Source organism: Episyrphus balteatus, chromosome 2 (genome assembly GCF_945859705.1).
Source record: "Episyrphus balteatus chromosome 2, idEpiBalt1.1, whole genome shotgun sequence".
Lineage (NCBI taxonomy): Eukaryota > Metazoa > Arthropoda > Insecta > Diptera > Syrphidae > Episyrphus > Episyrphus balteatus.
Window position 1 is genome coordinate 60957558 of NC_079135.1, and position 21160 is coordinate 60978717.

At 35.7% G+C, this 21160-nt stretch overlaps 2 long non-coding RNA genes across 2 annotated transcripts; one reads left to right on the forward strand and one right to left on the reverse strand.

Annotated features, from left to right (window-relative positions):
* The first annotated feature begins 9740 nt into the window (after positions 1–9740).
* Positions 9741–10412, forward strand: LOC129912136 (uncharacterized). The gene is made up of 2 exons (XR_008771753.1): positions 9741–10065; positions 10134–10412. It is a non-coding gene; the product is annotated as an uncharacterized LOC129912136 (long non-coding RNA).
* An 8737-nt stretch (positions 10413–19149) lies between these two features.
* LOC129912140 (uncharacterized) lies at positions 19150–19495 on the reverse strand. The gene is made up of 2 exons (XR_008771756.1): positions 19387–19495; positions 19150–19326 (listed from the first exon to the last, which is right to left on the reverse strand). It is a non-coding gene; the product is annotated as an uncharacterized LOC129912140 (long non-coding RNA).
* Positions 19496–21160: the final 1665 nt, after the last annotated feature.

Consider the following 21160-nt stretch of genomic DNA (forward strand, 5'->3'; position numbering starts at 1 on the left):
AATTGAAAAAAAAAAAGAAGCATCGGTGGAAAGACAACTCCGTAAAAAAAAAGAGTGAAGCTGATATAAATCATATCATGGATTCCATTCAATATTTACTATAGATAAGAAGAGGTGCGTTCACGATCTATTGTAAAAAAATAAAATTTTACACTTTTACTAGGCCTGTTGCACCAGATCGTGAATACCCCTATTGTTTTACCCCTACATGATGTTAAAGAAGAAAGATCTGACAATGAACCTGAAAATACATTTATAGAAGAAGAATCAACAATGACAGAAAACGAAGAATATAGAACCAGCAGTGACAATGAAGAAGATATAGAAAGTGATGAATATAATACCGGCCAACACACTGATCTAGACAATGAAGAAGAAGAAATTCAACAACCATTAATAGGAAAAGAAAGTCTAAGAAAAAGCACACAATTTAAGAGACCAATGAAGTTTGATGATTTTGTTATGTCAGCGGAAGAATTTGTAAGTAATTTAGAAAGTCCTGAAAATTACCAAGAAATTGTATCACTCAAAGAAAACCAGACATGGATACTATCCGAACTACCGAAAGGAACACAAGCTATACCTTGCAAGTGGGTTTACAATCTGAAGAAAAATCCTGATCGACAATCGAGAAATATAAAGCCAGGTTAGTAGCAAAAGGTTTTAGCCAGCGTTTTGGTATTGACTTCTGTCAAACGTTCAGTCCTGTTGCGTAATTAGGGACGATACGGTCAATTTTAAGTATTGCTGCAAGTGAAGACATGCACCTTGCGCAATTTGACGTATCAACAGCCTTTCTATACGGAGAACTTGAAGAAGTCATATTTATGAAGCAACCAGAGGGGTTTACTGATGGTACAGATAAGGTATGTAAACTAAAAAGAAGTCTTTATGGTCTTAAACAGTCGTCAAGGTGGTGGAATAAACGGTTTGGAAACTTTTTTTTGAATTTGGGATTCAAAACAAGTGAAGCTGATCGATGTTTGTTTATTCGTGAACGAAATGGGAATTCTCTTATTCTCGTTTTATATATTATTCTCGTTTTATATGTTGATGACGGCTTAGTTGCGGCCACAGATAAGAAAGACTTAGATTTATTCATAAATGAACTTAAACAAGAATTTAAAATCATCTCGAAGGAAGCTGTTTATTTTCTGGGACTAGAAATCGAGTTGAAAGATAAAAACATTAAAATTAAACAGACAGCACATGCTAGAAGAATTTTTGAACGATTTAATTTTTCTGAGTGCAAATCGATTTCAACTCCTATGATCAAGAATACTGAAACTTTGAAATCAGGGAAAGAAGAAACAAAGAAAAACACATTTCCATACAGACAAGCCGTTGGTGCATTAATGTATTTAATGCTTGGTACAATACCGGATCTTGCATAGTGTAGTATTTCTTTCAAGAACACTCGAAAATTCATCAACTGAAGATATTACCAGAGTCAAGAGAGTTTTTCGATACATAGCTGGAACATTAGAATGTGATATAACTTATCGAAATGATGCAGAAAAACGAATACTGGAATGCTACAGTGATGCAGGTTGTTGCTGGTTAGTGGAGGGGAAGGAGCGTGGAAGAGGAAGAGTCGATAAGGCAGCAAAACTACCATACCGTGACAGGAACATCTGGAAAAGGAAAGAGGAACACCAGGAAAAGGGAAAGAGTGTCTACTCCCGAGAACTTGGCCTGCTTGCTGTGCGCAGCTTCAGCTCGTCGGATGTGGTTGGGATCTTGTTCCCGGAAGTAAACTTCACCAGCAGCCAAAAACATAAATCAGGCCGATAACTAACAACTAAACTCAAAATTTGACGCGGACGGACGTTCACCACCCCAAGGGCACTGCCGGTGTTGTTGCAGTGTGGCCTTTTACTCACCCAACCATGAGAATCCTCGGCCATTTTGGATTCTCCCAAACGCGTTTTCGTTCCAGCAGAATCAGGTCCTCACCATCGTTAACGATCAGCTACCATCAGCACCCCTGAAAAGTCTTCAATCAAATCCGGATTTCGCTAATGCGAAACGGAAACAAAACAGCCCAAAATATTTAATTTTTGCGACTTAAGGCGTCATCAAAGTTTATTTTGACGTTATTTGAAAATCAAAACAAAAATCAAAAAAAAAAAAATCGAAATAAATTAATTAACAGTAATTAAGATCGAAAGTAAACTTAAAACAAAAAAAAAAAAACATTATTATACCCTTTATGGCATTTAAGTTTACTAAAGAAGCTACACGGCCCTGGATTCCCTACCCCCAGAGAGCTCTTCGAAGGTAATTCTCACCCAAGGACACTAAAAACAATGATCGCGTTGACCCTTTCAGGAACTTGATTTTTCTCACTTACAACTCTATATAAATTAGGGAATTTTTTTTATAAATATTAATAAAAAAAACGATAAATAATTTAAACTTTGACGCCATAACAAAAAAATATGTTTTAATAAATAATGGACGATCACAAACACATAATTTAGTTTTCTGTTTCTTTCTTTGTTTCTTTTAGATAGCAGTTTCTTCCTTTTTTTTATATTTTTGATTATTGTTAGCACTCAATAGCAAAAAATTAATCGGGCGGCCCAGCACTATAGTGCTTTATTGAGGGGCCGCCGAGGATTCACCTAAAACTTTTCAAATTTTAACTAAACTCAATAAAAATAAATTTCTTTTCCGAACTCACCACTTTTCATTTAGTTTTCATTTTTTTTTTTAATTTTCTTTGTAGGATAATAATTTTTAGCGTTAAACTATCTACATAACTGAAAAAAAAAAACAAACGAAGTTTTAATATTTTTCTTTAAGTTTCTATAGGGTTAAATCACGCACTTTTTTTCTTCTGCACTGTATGAAACCACGATCGTATTTGAATGTGCAGATTTACTGTCAACAACAAAAAACATATGTCCCGTAAGATCTCAGGCAAAGCTATGCAAAAATTATCAGATGATTCTTCCCTAACTGGAAAACATCATCCGATCCACATCTCTTAATATAAACAACAACAAATACTGTACGAAGATAAAAAAAATCTACATGTATTTATGTTCTTTTTTCTTTCTGTGATCAGTGTGTGGGTATAAAAGCATCATTAGGGTAATTTCCCTTTGCTTTTCCAAATTCGGAGTAAGGGAGGTACCATATTCATATTATATTCATATATAATCCCATGAAACAAACAGATGTAACCTTTCGCCCACAGGTGTCTTGCAAGAGTTAAGGGGTGACTACAATGGTCCTCTTTTACTTGATAAACATTAACCCAAAACACGATCGAAACAAGAACTAGCCCTTCAAGCAAGAAAACCGAGTTCAGAAAAGACACAGAAAAGCCGATGTGGGACCCGTTTCGTAGTCGAGGTCGGAACAGCTTCGGACCGAGGCCGGACTCGTTTGCTTGAAGGGAGTCCAAATGTTAAACTCGATCCACCATGTAAACGTAGTACCTCTTGATCTTTTATTTTCTTATCGCTCCCTTCAAGCAAACAGGTCCGACCTCGGTCCGAATCCGCTCCGCCTGAGGCGGAGCTGAGTCCGACTTCGGATCAGAAACTGGTCTGAAGGCGGCTCAAATTAGTATGGAAATTATAATCACCGCGAAGTCGATTGCATATGTATTGGTGTGGTGAAAATCTCCATTCCGAGAAAATGGAGCCGAAGGCGGACCTGAGCCGGAGCAGCGAAAACCTACCAGAAAGAGGAATAAGAAAGGGATGACATTTCGCATTTGCGACCAAAAAAAGAACAAGATTTATTTTTTTTTTTTCACTGAAACTGTTTTATTTTTTATTTTATTTTGGCAAACAAAATTTTCACAATAAATATAAATATAAAATACAATACATTTTTTTTCATTTTATTTCATTTGATGCTGCTGCTGTTGTTGGTGTTTTTTTAGATACCCAATCGCATGTTTCACCTTCTAGATTTTTCTTCATCATTAGAGATTACATCTACAACACAAGAAGAAACAACATTTTAACCCAAACACTTTGAGCGATATATAAAACATACCTTTTTTGTTTTCCATATTGTTTATAACTTAATAAAATTGTTTATAATTAATAAACTAACATTATACAAACAACGACACGAGACACGACGCGACCAAACACTTCAACAAAAAATAACAAAATGACGCTTTGGCTTTTGTTGGCCTTGTCTTTCTTTTCCTTTTCTCATTTTTCACCACGATTCTCGTTCGACTTTGTGTTCATACACAAAAAGTTGCAAGTGTGTGAGTGCAACCCCGCTTTTCGCAGTCGGAGGTCGGACTGTCTTTTCTGGACTCCGTTTTCTTGCTTGAAGGGCTGTAGTGTCAATCTGTCATTCTCATTCAATTTTATTTCTCCAATCAATGGTAAACAATATTCTATTTTGATTTTATTTCTATAATATTTCATTTTTTGATCTGTCTTTATTTAAACCATACTAAAAATCCTTTTTATCTTTTTCAGCTTGGGTCTACTATCATCAAGGGAACCTTCACCAAGGATTTCGTCAAGGAAAAAGGTAAGTTTGGTTTGTTTACGTTTTTAGTTTGCAAGTTAAAGTTTTGTTTTCTTTTCCTTTTCTAGGCTCTGGATGTAAGTTCCAAGGCGTCCGTAACAAGGTTTTGGGGGTTGTATGAAGACAGGACGTTCAACTTCTGGAGTCGTTATTAAATATGCTGGTGGAGCTATCTCTTGGCTTAGCCAAAGACAAGCAATGGTGGCTACATCAACTACAGAGGCAGAAATAGTAGCGGCAAATGAAGCAGCCAAAGAAGCCATTTGGTTAAAAAGATTATTCAAAGGCATTTTTGAACTGAAGGATGTGCCAGTCATTCAAGTCGAAAATTCTGCGGCAGTACGACTTTCACAAAACCCAGAATTTCACCGAAGGACGAAACATATTGCCATAAAACATTTCTTCATTAGAGAGAAAGTTTTTGAATGACAAATTATGGTTCAACAAATTTCAACCGAACAACAACTTGCAGATGTAATGACAAAGCCTTTACCAAGCCATCGTCTTAAAACATTATGCAAACAAATTGGGCAAGATGTTTAAATGGAACTTTCAAGTAACAAGGGAAAGTATTGCAGTTAAGAACTTATGATGTTACTTGTTATTTACAACTACTTGTTTTTTTGTTTTATATATTAAGGAAGTAAATAATTTTCTATCTGAAAAATATTTTTCAATATTAATTATTCTTTTCAAAAACTTTGTTATGAGCTGAACTAATATTTCTCTTAAATAAAAATCTAATCGTAAATAAATATAATAAAACTGGCTTTCCATTTAATAAATGCAATATATATGCCACATTCAATGAAAGTGTTGACGAAACGAAATGTTTCGAAATCACATTTGAAGTTAAATGTTTCATTATTTTCTAGGAAGTTAAAAACGCTTCCCACTTATTAGAGAGAGAAGATTCAAACAAATATTCAACATAAAATTTCACTTAAAAAAAAAAAAATGAATCTAAATGAAATTGAAAAAAATTAAATGTTTCTGGACGTCATCATTCTGATTGGAGAATTTTATAACTCTATGCTTTATGAAACTTAAGTATTTTATCATAACTATTTATCATTTCATAAGACTTTTTATAATTGTTTTGTTTTTTTTTTCGAAAAAATATCGATATGTATTTATTTCCAAAATTTTTAATTTATTTGAAAACAAAACAATTTCTTACAAACCTTATCTGTTAAACTACATCAAAAAAAATAATTCTTACTTATGGGCAACCGTGGTTGTACGTTTTTTGTTTTTTTTTTTCAATTTTTAATTGGGGATTGGAAAAGTTGATATGCGCTACCGGTGGTCAAAATTTGCAACTAAATAAACAGGACGGAAAGAACCAGCGCCACCTTGTTGTGAGAACACACACGTCAAGCTGTCAAAACATCCGACATCTTGATTTTTTGGGTAAGCACCATAAACAAAAAAATACCAAGACTGGAAACTCGGCGGTCAACTGACGTTTGCCTACAAGCTGCGAGGTGTGGTGAATGACGTGAACCTATCGTTGTGTTCGTGTTTTATGAAATTTAAGCAAAAAAAATGGTTTTGTTAAAAAAAATTTAATTTTAATTTTAAAAAACAATACGACAACATCGGCAATTTTTAATCTATAGACTTTAAAGTATTTTTAATTTCCTACGTTTGAAAAAAAAAATCGTCAAAATCAGAGCTTTTCGCCCGGGTTCCCTGATAATTTGCTTTAGTTACTCTACTATGAGTAACTGTTTAAAAAAACATTTTCACAAAATAATTTTTTATATTTATTATTTATTTACTTTATTTATTTTTTTAATAAACAATACTTAATTTAACAAAACAAAATTTTAACTAAACATATAATTTACATTTTCGTTACCTTTTTGTTTCCAAAAACAATCTTCGATTATTAACCGCAGGACCACTGTTCCCCTGTTAACATATATAAAAAAATTCACTTCCAAAAATATTTACAAATTTTATTTTTTACAATTTAGTTTCTTACCAAAAAATTTAAAAATATCAGAATTTGAGTTGTTTTGAAAAAAACAATTTTAAAATTTGACGATGATCGCTGAAAAAGAACCAATTATTTTTAGCCAATTAATCCACCATTAATTTAAGTTAACCTTTTCAAAGTGCAGTTGCAGTCGTTATCTTGGACAGTTAGTATATCAAACATAAACATTATATTCATCTCTTTCCCACATATATACAAATTGAATTTAAATTGTAAAATATAGCAATATTTGTAATGCTATATATGTTTTGTCTTTTTTCAATGATTTTCTCTTTCATATCTAATTGGGTGGAGGGTTGTAAAAATTTATAGGGGTATTCACAAACAAAATTCAATTTTAGGTTCAAATATTTTATTGAAACAATTTTCTCCCAAAAAATGTTAGTTCCCAATCTGTTGTCTTAAAGTTGATTTGCATGAATTCCCAAAATTTTTGAAGCCGTTTTCCTTAAAACTACAATATATTACCTAAAAATTATAATTAATTAATATACATTTACCACACCATTAACATGTAATTATAAAAAAAAAAAATGTGAACTCATTGTTTATTTTCAGAGCACCAGCAACAGCAGCAGGCGAATAAAGATTGGGCCATGACTACACAGTGTTGTTCCAATTTTACATTTTCATTGCCAACAACCTCACAGGTTAGGTTATCGGAAAATCACTATTCAGCGAAGCACTTGCGCTATTGCAGAGTAGCAATGCTATAGCTCTAGACCCGGCGATGATCTTGGCGCATGCAACGACAACAAATGATATAAAAACTGCTTTCGGTTACCAGAATAAACAGCAATCGCATGTTGTTCCACTTGAACCAGGAGTCCCAGGAAAGAATCTCGTCCAAGATAGACTGAAAATTAAAATCATTAAAAATATCTATGTGTAACAAAAATAACAATTCCCATTCAAACGGTGGCGAAGGAAGTGGGGGAGTCACATTAGATACGACACCAGCTTTGTCATCTGTTGAGTCGGATCAGCCAATAAGTCCATTGGCGATCGTATACATTAAATGTGCTAAAAATTGAAACCCAAGAGACCCAACCCAACTAACAATTTTACCTCCACGAGGTTAAGATTTTTAATTTCTTGCAGCTATTATCTCTACAGGGCTTGTATTTAGTTTGCGAATCGAAAATTCAAACTTTCGAGGCTTAACTTTCGTTAACCGCTTCCTAGAAACCTAGTGCAAGTGGAATCTAAAAATTTCTACAAGCATTAATGTAAACATTTCGTTTAAATTTCATTACGGCCACATGAAATTCCATTGTAGAAGCACAAGAAATAAAAGCCAATAACTGACTTCTTTTAAATGGCTTTGCAAAAGAAATTGTATTAGAACTGCTTACAAAATCTTTATGAATGCTTTGTATTTTTTTTTATCCAATTCGAAAATTATTAGACTCAAAAATGACTTAGGTATGTATTTAAGTATGGTAGAAGTACCTACAACTTATACAATTGCCTTAAATGCATTTATTATTATAATTCTATATTACCGAAATTATGTCAATAGTATATGAGTCGTGATATTCATTAAATAAAAAAAAAAAACATTACGTTGAATTTCAAATAAACCGCATTAAACGGTTTTGCCTTTTTAAACAAATATTCCACAAAATAGATGTGTGCATTTTAATGTTTGAATTAAAAAATTGTTGAATCATTGTTTTTGATTGAAAATATTACAAAGTATGTTTTATATTACTTTCAAATAATAACGACTTACATAAATGTTTATTTTGTATCTCTGTATGAGAAAAAAAGAAGTTCAATTTCAGGCGCATGCGCGAAAAGCTTTTAGTTTTATATGTTTGCCTTAGCGAAGTTAGGGGACATTTATTTATATTTGTAGAGATCCTTTAAGTACAAGCAAAACATTGTAAAAAGCATTTAATTTTATAAGTTTGCCTAAGCGAACTAATTTTATTTCTAGAAGCCCTGTGAAAGTGAGTACAAGCTAAATTTTTTAAACTGTCAGGCAAACTCATGAGAATATGAAGTATTTGGATAAGTGCCATTATGGTGACCATTTTTGGTTTTTTTATTCATTGTTATAAAGAAATAAATAAAAAAGTGAATCTTTTCATATCGGTAATTGGTTTAAAATAGTGATATTAAAAATGGTTTACTGACCAATTTGGAGTTCATATTCAAGTAAGTAGAGAAGAAAGGAAAACAAGATTTTAATCTTCTCCACTTATTTAAATATAAAATAGTGATGGATATTTTAGATTTTTTATCTAAGTTCAAAACAAAGTTAATTCTCTTATTTTTAAGAAAAAGCCAAAAGCCCAAAAAAATTAAAAAATTGTTTCTGCTTCGGAAAAATGCAAGTTGACGGCATCCGGGTGTAACCTCTAAAGTCTAAAAAAACCGAATTTTTCAGATATTTTTTTCTGCTCCAGAAAAATTGTTCTTGAGTAAAAAGTTATTCTCTTTCATCTTCTCAATAATGATAGATTTGACAATCAGAATATAATATTATTAAGTCTTTATTAAATAATTTTTTACAAAAAAAAAAAATCAGAAAATACCTAACCAAAAATAATAACTTTGAAAAAAAAAACACAAATGGTCACCATATTCTTTAAGATAGTGCAACTCATCAGGAATTAAGTCGAAGCCCTTAGAAAGTTCTGGTTTCAACTAGTCCAAATTTGAAACTTTCTGATTATATACCTGAGTAGCTCGATGGTTAAGGTACCGGACTTTCAATCAGGATGTACGAGGTTCAAATCCAGCAAAATGCGTCAAGTAAGTAGAAGTTTTTTTCTTAATATAATTGTGTTTGGAAATTTAATTTCAGAAGCAAAACTTGTCTGGATGGAAAATAAAGAAGAAAATGAAAAAATAAAATGTAATAGGTACACAAAAAAAAGTGAAAAAAAATATTTTTTTTTCTTTATTCTATTTGGGATATACCTCGTCTAGACTTTCACAATCCTTCCACAAGTCTGCTCCGAGCTTCTAAATAAAATTAAAAGCCTGTAGCAGTAATACAGATTTTTAAATCTTGAATGTTGCTTGTTTCTATAAGGCATTAAACACATGTTTTGAGTCTCTCTAATCAACTTGCATATGACTCTTCTAAAGCCTATCAAGCTTCTCGGGTGGGCCAAAAGGGCTTCTCTATGGTCGTATACAAGCAATATTTCTAAAATCGAAACAGCTTCGTTAGACCCTTGTGGAAGTAAAATTGTTAGTTGGGAAGTCTCTTCTTTAATCTCAAATTAATTTGCAGTAATAAACAATCATTTTCAATTTATTCCGAAACTCGATACTGAAACATCAACCTTACAATACTTATGGTTAGACGGTGTTCGCATCCGGAATCAAAATATAATGTTTCGGTGGCATGGAAACACATTTACTTTTGGTGTGCATAGCAGAATGTTCCAGGCGGCTTAGACGAAGCTGTTAAATAACTGGCAATGTTTTAATTCGAGTTCGAAGGTCAAAATTTTCTAGAAACGCTTGGAAGGGAGTGAAGCCGTTTGCAATGTCAATGAAGTCAATCTGATTGAAAAGTTATTAAAAGGGTAATTTAAGACACATATTTAAAAGAATTTTGTATTAATTGAAAATCTGTTTTTATCCTTTCTTTCAGATCATCATCTGACCTCTTAGAACTTAGATGATAGTCAAACGATTAGATTAAATGGAATCAAAAGTTATATTAATAATTAATAATAATTATAAGAAGAAACAAATTGTAAATATAATGACAGTAAATTAAATCAACGCATCCCAAAAGCATTTGATCCTCCTCGCGGTTGTGTTGGAGCGTCACCTGCTATTGCCTTTTAAACTCATATAATATCGCTTTATACAAATTTATTGAAATAAAAATGTATACACATTTGTATGTACATACAAAATAATTTAATTTTTTTCTGCTCCTGGTTATTTTCTAAAACAAATGCAGTAAGTACTCTCTGCTCTCAAGTTCAAGTGGTGCATTTAAACATTGGCAAGTTTTCCTTGAAGGAACCACTGACCTCAATGCAATAACAATTTTTGTTTATGCAAAAAAAAATCTATTCATATAGTTGTTCAATTAAAAACGAGAAAAAATAACAACAATAATAAAAAATTATTTTTATTTTAAATTGAACGTATTCAAAATAGGTTTATTATTCAAAAGATTAAAAATTTAATCTGCGTAACAGTATTCAGTATAGTATTTAAACAATTCAATTTGAAAGTTATAAATTAATGTAATTTCAGCAGACGCAATACGGCTTCATCATTCGTTTTATATTGTAATGTTTTATTCCGGGTTCACAATAAAACTTATTTAATTTCCACTTATATTTCCGTTCAAATAAGAACACACTTTATTTCAACTCAATTTACTTTTATTATTCGCTCAAACAAACACACTTTTAAATCACTTTATTTACTACTAACAATTCGCAACACTTTATTTCACTTTGTACTGTACTCTTTCACTTTCAAGATTAAACTGTATCCGGTCGGTGTCTACGCTGCCTTTTATACCGGAATCTCGAGACTCGAGAACGTCCTCGAAGGCTCTCGTCCCTGTCTCTCGAAACTTCCTTTCCAGGAAGGGCACTTCATACTTCCAGTCTAGTGGGATATTTTGAGATGTGTTCAGTGAGATATTTTTAGATGTGTTCAGTGGGATATTTTTAGATGTGTTCAGTGAGATATTTTTCTTAATTACTAAAGGTCCGTTCACATTTCTACCTTTGCAGTAGTAGGTAGTGTGTTCAGACTTTTATCTTAAAAGTAGTTCAGTAATTCATCGTTACATTGCCCCCCTCTTAGGATTGTTCGTCCCGAACAACTCCATTGCTTCTATCACCATTATAACGATGTAAACGGTCACAATGAACTACCTTTAGTTTGCCCCTTACCCCTCTTTGTATACGGTAAACCACGTCGTTAATTCTGGTTATTACTGTGTAAGGGCCTTCCCAGTTTTGTTGTAGCTTCGGTGATAGTCCCTTTTGTCGGTGGGGATTGTAAAACCACACAAATTCTCCTTCTTGAAACCCTGTTGCTGTCGCTCGTGCGTCATATCTTGTTTTCATCCTGTCACTAGACGCTTTTATATTTGTCCTTGTCCGTTGGTGAATGTCAGCCAGTGTTCCTTTCAGGTTATCTACGTACTCATCCATTTCATGTGGCTCATTTAGAACACTTCCAAATTTTATCTCACTTGGCAGACGTATTGTTGAGCCAAATAGGACTTCCGATGGTGTATGTCCAGTAGAACTATGTGTTGCACTTCTATAGGCCATCAAGAATAATGGAATATGTCGGTCCCAGTCTCGTTGATTATCATTGACTACTTTTGACAGGTGTTCCTTAAGTGTCCTGTTAAATCGCTCAACCATCCCATCAGATTGTGGATGAAGCGGTGTTGTTCGCGTCTTCTTGATGCCAAGGAGTGAGCAAACCTCTTGAAAGATCTTAGATTCGAAGTTCCTTCCTTGGTCGGAATGAAGTTCCATGGGTACTCCGAACCTGCTCACCCAATGAAAGACAATCTTATCCACAACTGTTTTGGTTTCCTGGTTTGGAATGGCAAATGCCTCAGGCCATTTGCTGAAGTAGTCCATCACTACAAGGATGTATCGATTTCCGTTGTTGGTTTCGGGAAAAGGACCTGCTACGTCTATTGCAATTCTCTCAAAAGGTGCACCCACATTGTACTGCTGCATCTTGCTTTGTATTTTTCTAGCTGGTCCTTTGCTAGCGGCACAAGTATCACATTTCCGGCACCACTTTTCAACGTCTTCTCTCATACGTAACCAGTAGAATTGCTGTCGTAGCTTTTCCAGCGTCTTGTTGATGCCTAAATGGCCTCCAGAAATTCCACCGTGCATCTCTCGGAGAACATCATTTACCTTTGACTGAGGTACGACTAGCTGCATTACATAGGATTTACCATCTGCGGATTCCCACTTACGCCTGAGTAGCCCTTCTTGCACATGAAGTGAGTCCCATTGTGCCCAATATGCTTTTAGAGTGGGGCTTCGGTCGGAGATGTCGGCCCATTCTGGTTTCTCTTGATGTTCCTTCCATGCAAGGATGGGTTCGATGTCCGAATCTTCTTGTTGGGCCATTCTGAGTTCTTCATTACTCCAGCCGCAAATGGGATCAGCTCTCGTTCTTCTAACAGCGACAACTTCCTTTTCTTCTAGTCGTGTGCAATGCTTGCATTGCAGATTTCCTCTTCGATGATGAATCTGACATTGATACGTCTGAAGTATCTCGATCCATCTTGCTACTTGACCCTCTGGATTTTTGAAGTTCAAAAGCCAATTTAGCGCACCATGATCTGTGCGAAGAAGGAACTTCTGTCCATAGATGTACTTATGGAAGTGCTTTGTTGCCAATACTAGAGCTAGAAGTTCCCTTCTGGTCACGCAATAGTTTCTTTCTTGTTTCGAGAGTACCTTGCTGAAATAGGCAACGACCTTTTCTTCTCCGTCATGAACTTGCGATAAAACAGCACCAACTCCAACATTACTTGCATCTGCGTCAATGATGAATTGTTTGCCTGGAGTCGGATAGGCCAGCACAGGAGCTTCACATAACCGCAGCTTTAGTTCCTGAAAGCTTTTCTCACACTCACCTGACCATTTAAAGGGTTTACCCTTCTCCGTAAGTTGCTGCAAGCTTTTGGCGATTCTCGCAAAATCCTTCACAAATCGTCGATAGTACGTTGCCAGACCCAGGAAACTCCGAAGTTGATGCTTGTCCTGAGGGGTTGGCCAGTTCTTCACAGTGTCAACTTTTTCAGGATCAGTCTTCACTCCTTGGGATGAGATGATATGTCCCAAATATTTAACCTCGGTCTTGAAAAGTGCACATTTCTTTGGATTCAACTTAAGATGTGCTTCTCGTAGCCTCTGGAATACAGCCTTTAGGTTTTCACAATGGTCATCAAATGTTTTTCCGTAAACGATGACATCATCCAAATAGACTAGGCAAGATTTCCAGGTTAATCCATTCAAAACGCACTCCATCAAACGCTCAAAAGTAGCTGGGGCATTACATAGCCCAAACGGCATGACATTAAACTGCCACAGACCATTTCCTGTGGAGAAAGCCGTCTTTTCCCGATCTTCTGGATGGATTTCCACCTGCCAGTAGCCACTCTTCAAATCCAAAGTCGAAAACCATTGATAGATAGATAGATAGATAGATAGATAGATAAATTAATTTTATTTTCATTAAAATGTAGTTATAAAAACAAGATTATGCTGGTTTACAAAATTAGTTGTGACAATAACATGTTAAAGTTGTCTGTCAAGTCATAGTTTTACTATTAACATTTAGGCTTAGCTTGAATTTAAATTAATTATATTCATTTACAATTAAGTTGCGATAATTAAGAGCATATTTTAAGAATTTATAAAGGTTTGAATAACATTTGCCATTTAATATTTGAAGAAATTCAGTTCGATCAATTGTTTCAGTTCCAAGAAATACTCTCCGGTAGGATTTAAAAATAGGGCAGATGCTGACGAAATGGAAGGTGTTCTCAGTTGCATCAAGATTGCACAACGTGCATAAACCAACAGTGTCACGCTGAAATGCCCTTGCATTCAAATTTAAAAGCCCAGATCGTGTTTTTAAGAGCAGACTTATCATTTCTCGTGAGTTCGAGTCCACAAAATAGTTTGGTACATCTGTGAAGGATAGATTGCAGTATTCGTCGTGAAACTGCGATTGTAAAGCCCGTTCGGTAAATGCATTCCACTGTTGTTCCTTTAGCTTAGTTAGAGTCAAGTTGTGAGTCTCTTTCCAATCCAAATTACTGGTTTCGAAGTCAACAAGGGTACCAGTCTCGCGGAAAAGGCCTGACCATTCCTGGGCCCAATAAATTTTTTTGCGGAGTACTGATGTTGCAAGGATTCGTGGCAATCTGAAGGTAGGTAGACTCAAAACTTTACGTAGATATGAAAAATGCATGTCAAGGGTAGTAAGAAACGCTTTTGGAAGACCAGTTTCGATATGGATAGCATAGTTTGGTGTGTTATCAGGTAGATTAAAGCATCTTTTGACGAAAAATCTTTGAAGTTTTTCGCATTGTGTGTGCTCCTGGTACCCCCACACTTGTGCAGAGTAGTACATTATGGATCTAACGGCTGCATCATGAACTTTAAACTTAGCTGAGTGAGGCACGGATTTATTTTTTACGAATTTGGCCCAGGTTGCGTTTATAGCATTTTTTGATGTTGACAGCCTCTTTGTGAGATGTTCGGACCAGGACATGTTATACGTAAAGACGACACCAAGATACTTATACTGATTTGCGATTTGTATTTCTGTACCATTAAAATACCATTTTTCACAAGCTGCTCTTCGACCTCCATTCCTAAAGATAACAATTTCTGACTTCTCAAGATTCACTTCAAGGTTCCATTTATCGCAATAGCTGCTGAACTTGTTTATAATAGCTTGAAGTTTTGTAGGACTCTCAGCCAAAATTACTATGTCATCCGCATACAAGAGGACATTTATACCTATTCCTTCTACAAATATTCCGATGGGGAGTTCAGAGTGGAGATCGTTTAAAAACAAAACAAAAAGTAGAGCACTCAGCACGCAACCTTGTTTAACACCTTTGTTCGTGAGAAAGAAATCAGTTGTACTGCTTCCATCCCAGACCGCTGCAAAAGTATCTTTATATAGTAGTTTGATGATTTGAACCATTTTCGTTGACATGCCCAATGTGACAAGTTTGTAGAAAAGCGCTTCTCTATTGATATTGTCAAATGCAGCCTTTAAATCTACAAACCAAGTATAAAGTTTTTTTTTCTTACTTAACTGCAGTTGAATAAGGCATGACAGGTTGAAGATTTGATCTACAGTACTGTAATTGTTTCGGTAAGCAGCTTGGTATTCATTGAGTATGTTATTACTCTCAATCCAAGATGTAAGACGATTTAAGAGGACCGTGGTGAATAATTTGTAGAGGGTGTCTAAAAATGAAAGTCCTCTATAATTAGATACAAGGCTAGCATCACCTTTTTTGAAAAGGGGAAAGATAATTGCTTTGTTGAAAGATGATGGTATCGTTCCTGTTTCGTATATTCTTTTCAGCAAAATGTGAACTTCAACAATAAAAGAATTACTCGCATTCTTATAAAATTCATATGGGATGCCATCTATACCCGGAGCTTTGTTTTCTTTTGAAGATGCCAACGCAATTCGTACTTCATTCAAATCGATTGGGTAATCAAGTTCCGGTATTTGAACTAAAGGTGTTTCTCGTAGATATTCCATGTTAACTAGCAGATCTGAATTAAGAGCATTTTCAAAGTATGTCTTGAACTCAATAGCCGAGATTAGAATACCGTTATTCTTAGGATTACCGCGTATCTCTTTGGCAAGTTTCCACCAATCTCGAAAACCATTGTGCTCCTTCCATTGCATCTAGAGTATCACTGATTCTTGGCAGTGGGTAGCTGTCTTTCTTCGTCACATCATTCAGCCTGCGATAGTCGACACAAAATCGAGTGCTTCCATCCTTCTTTTTGACGAGAATTACCGGTGATGGAATTTTCGATTAGCCCGTCTTTCTTCATTGTTGTTATCATTTCTTCAACTTCACCTTGTTTGGCCAACGGGAGACGTCTTGCTGGTTGACGAATCGGCCTAGCATCTCCTGTATCGATTCGATGCTGCACCAGTTGTGTCCGGCCGTATTGCCCGCTGGGTGAAGAGAAAATATCAGCATATTCGTGAAGAAGACTTCCCGCAACAATAAGCTGATGTTGACTCAAGTTGTCTGATTTGAGAATTTGTTTCTTTAGTTTCTCCGAGTTCATAGTCATCTGTGTATCCACCTCGTTGATCTTAGTTATTGCGGCCACAGATTCACATTGCCCAACAACTTCTCCTTTCTTAAGCTTGATTGGGTACGGTTTGATGTTAAGTATCCGTACAGGTACCATGTTGTTCTTTGGTGCCACAAGAGTCTTCCCGATGATGATGTTTTGGGAACTTTGTTCAACTTCTGGCTCAACCATGAGGTATCGATGGCTTCCAATATTCCCCTTTAGTTTCGTCCACACAAAAACTTCTGAAGAAGGAGGCAGGCACATGTCTTCTTTGATGACAGTTCTAATTGTTGTTGAATTTTCGTTGCCATAGACCATTGGGATCTCCACATTTCTGTATTTCAGGACTTGATTACCTATATCCAAAATGATTTCATGGTCCTTCATGAAGTCGATTCCAATGATGCACTCGTCACATATATCTGCCACCAAAAACACATGCGAAAACTCTAGTTCTGCCATACGGATCGTAAGACGAACTTCACCGTACACCCTTGCTGCTTCTCCTGTGGCTGTCTTCAGACGGTAGCTGTTGGTGTTATGTAGCCATGTCATCTTCACCAAGTCTCTTCGTACAATAGAGGCGGTGGCACCGGTGTCAATTGTAGCCACGTGTTGTTTGTTGTTTATGGTCGCTTCCAATGTCAGACTTTTGTTGTCTCGTTTAGTCTGTGAGACTTGAATTGTGGTTCTGGAGCCATTGATACTAGAAACCAGCTTCTGCCCCTCGAAGTTGGTTCTTACTCGTTTTCCCGAATGGGAATCAAGATGAGCATGAGTGTTAGTTGTATCGCTTACCTGTTGTTGGGCAATATTCCTGTTTCCACAGTGTTCGCAAGCAGTTCTTCTTGGTGGCAATCTGCATTGCCGCTGGAGGTGTCCTGTCTTGTCACAGTTCCAGCATCGAGCAGCTCCGTCTCGCTGGTTTCTTTGGAATGCGAGTTTTTGACAAGAGCATTCCTCCGCTGCAACTTCTCTTACCCGATGAACGCCTTGAGAAGCCTGTTCTGCTGCTTCCATAGTCAGTGCAAACGCTAGTGCTTCAGGAAGGGAACGTTTTCCAGCTGTTCGAATTGCTCGCTGAAGATTTATATCAGATACAGCACGTACAAAGGCTTCTGTCGCAAACTGATTGATAATGTCGTCTCCTGCTGTCGGATATGCCAGATGAGCTAACCTTTCAATATCTGCTTGGAGTTGTTGCAGAGTTTCTCCTCTTTTCTGGACTCTTGTATTGAGTTGGACGCGGAAGACTTCCTGCATATGGCCATCTCCAAAGCGTTTTTCAATGACCTGGACAAGAGCGTCAAAGTTACCATTCTTTTCTGGTGGTAAAGTTTGTAACAACTCAGCAGCAGGACCTCTAAGAGCAAGAGTCAGCGCTATACATTTGTCTTCGTCATCCCAGCCATTTGTTGTTGCAGCTGCCTCAAACTGTTTCTTGTAGATCGACCAAGAACTTTGTCCATCAAATGTTGGTGGATGCATTTCCTTCTTCTTTGGGTACTCACCAGAACTTTCTCGGATCTTAATTTTCCGAACCTTGTCAAGTTCCTCAGTAATACTTTGCATTTTAACTTCCATTTTTTCAAATTTGTCATCCACTTTCTCGAACTTTCCTTCTACTTTCTCGAGTTTTTCTTCAACTTTCTCGAACTTTTCTTGAGATTGCTTTTCAACGCATTTGATGGAAGCATCAATAGCAACGAACTTGTTCTCGATCGCGTCAAGCTTACCTTGGATGATGTTTTTCTGTTCATCTAATTTTTCGAGAAGATTCTGTTGTTCACTCTTTTGCTCGGTACGTTGTTTCTCTAATTGTTCTCTCTGTTCCTTGCGTTGTGTCTCAATTTGTTCTTTCTGTTCTTCAAATTTTGCAAGGAGAACAGCCATCATGGATGACATATCGGAACTAGTACTTACTCGTTCTTCTATCATTTCAACCTCGAATTGAAATGTATCCAAATCTTCGTTTTTCTGGGTTAAATAATCCTGTAGACGAATAATGAGATCATTTTTCGATCCAGCAGTAGGAAGACTTCGCTTAGTCAATTCCGCCTTCAACTCAGTCAAACTTAACTGATTTAGTGTTTTACCCATTTTAACTTTTCAAAACGCGAGCACTTTTACTTATTTCAAAATGTTTTATACTTTGTTTATTGTTAAAACACACGCGCACTTTTTATTTTATTCGCGAAATTATCTGATTCGCACAAATAAATAAGTTTTATTCCACTTTTCTGACACCAATGTAATGTTTTATTCCGGGTTCACAATAAAACTTATTTAATTTCCACTTATATTTCCGTTCAAATAAGAACACACTTTATTTCAACTCAATTTACTTTTATTATTCGCTCAAACAAACACACTTTTAAATCACTTTATTTACTACTAACAATTCGCAACACTTTATTTCACTTTGTACTGTACTCTTTCACTTTCAAGATTAAACTGTATCCGGTCGGTGTCTACGCTGCCTTTTATACCGGAATCTCGAGACTCGAAAACGTCCTCGAAGGCTCTCGTCCCTGTCTCTCGAAACTTCCTTTCCAGGAAGGGCACTTCATACTTCCAGTCTAGTGGGATATTTTGAGATGTGTTCAGTGAGATATTTTTAGATGTGTTCAGTGGTATATTTTTAGATGTGTTCAGTGAGATATTTTTCTTAATTACTAAAGGTCCGTTCACATTTCTACCTTTGCAGTAGTAGGTAGTGTGTTCAGACTTTTATCTTAAAAGTAGTTCAGTAATTCATCGTTACAATATATATAATTTGTAATATAATCGCCAGGATCCTGATGCACCTGCAGGCCTGGTGTTTTTTTTTTTTTAACTTTCATGTTTTTTCACTTGAATCTAGTGATTTATCAACGCCTGCATTCGGATGATCTAGCATCATGATTCTTACGGCCACAGGTGCTGAAGAATTGTCTCCACTTCTTTGTTGCTTTTTTGTTGTTCTTTGGCATTAACCTGATAGAAAAACATATTTTTATTAAAAAAATCATGCTAAACGATTAAATACCTACTTACCTCATTGCCTGCCTCAGCGGAATTTGTTATGGGATAATTATGTTGAAGGTGATTCCGCCGACTGCAATCTCCCGAATTGTAATCACCAGATTATCATCTTTTCCGCTCCATCTCTTTCTTTACCAGAAGATTGCCTATTGCGTCCAACATCAATGTCAGACTTATGGGAATGCATTTTGTCAAAAATGCTCTCAATGTCTGCTTGCAATATTGAAGCTGTGTTGTTTGCATTAGAGCTCATTACCATGCCGCTGAATTACTTGTATCCTTGCCTTCACCACAAATAAAACTCTCGCTTACACTGGCCGATGATGTTGAGGATTTTGTGCTTACACCCGCAGTTGAATCAATTGATTTTAAAGACGTCTTCTTGAAGAAGGTCAGCCAACATATGTATTTGACATTTTGAAGAATCGAATTGCTTTGGAATCCACTCCAGCCTCGGATGACTCTGAGAGCCTAGTCTTTTTTTTCAACAGCTTTTTCGTAGTTACAACATGGGGCTGGGCTGGTTGCATCTGTTGATATTGTTGCTGTTGGGCCCGTTTGTTGTGTCTTGGGAAACCACAAAGAGCAAGTTCCACATTTAATGAGATTGGACTGATGAGCTTAAGCCGAGAAAACATTCGTTTTCTCATACATCAAAATCGATACGCGACCGCACAACGATTTCGGACGACAACAACACGATGGTAACAAAATATTTAATTCCGAATAAGTTTTATAAAAATTATGTTAACACGACACTAATATTTTAATTGTATGAACTTCTTTTTTAAGCTTTTTGTATTGCTTTTTACGTATTTAATTGTATTCAACAGAAAGAAAACATTGAAATGCGAAAGAAAAGTGTTTGTTTACAAAAAAAAAAAATGGCCTGACAGCTTGACGTAAACAAAACTATTTCCAATTTGTGAAGGCTAGGTGGCGCTAGTTCCTTCCGTCCTGTATATTTGGTTGCAATTTTTGACCACTACGGCGCTAGTAGTATATCCTCCAATCGCCAATTCACTGGACAAAAAAAAACACAGTCGGGGCTAAGCAATTTACATGTTTAATACAACAACACTTTAGCCCCTTGGGCTTAGTTGTTTAGCCCAGAGAATTCTCTTAACTTTTTCAACAGAATCTGTGGTACCAAATCAACTTGTTCGTAAATTGTTTAGAATTTGTTTTAAAAACATCAAAACTAATGTTTGGAATGATAATTATTACTTTAAATATTTATTTAATAGTTAGTTAAACTTTTCTTTTCAAAAACACACAAGAAAACCCAAAAGCGAAAAACATAACAACTTTATTTTTTTTTTGTGTGCTGATTTCGGAACATTTAATATGCAGTGCTGCCAATTTTTTTCGCTAAGCCCCGAGTCATTTTTTTGTCCAGTTGTAATGTGGTAATAAAAAACGGTGGTAATAAAAAACACACCTATTGAATAATTTCATAATTACAAATAGATCGGGATACGGCCGGCGCTCCAATCACCGGATATGGATTCAAAAAATTTCTTAAAAAAACACATTAGGGTAAATTATGGTGTGGATCTTCATTGGGTGCGTTCACGTACCGATCCAAGGGTATCCGGATACCTTTGCGTTGTTGTAATCCAATATAAAATCTCAGCTGATCGTAAACATGTGTTGACAAGCAAAAATGTTGTGTTATTTTTAGTCTTTAACGGCCATATTATTCACTCTGGATTTAGTTTGGTTTGAAGTTAATATTAAATCCAATCCATTAAATCTGAATTTCATAAATCCAAGGATTTAATTT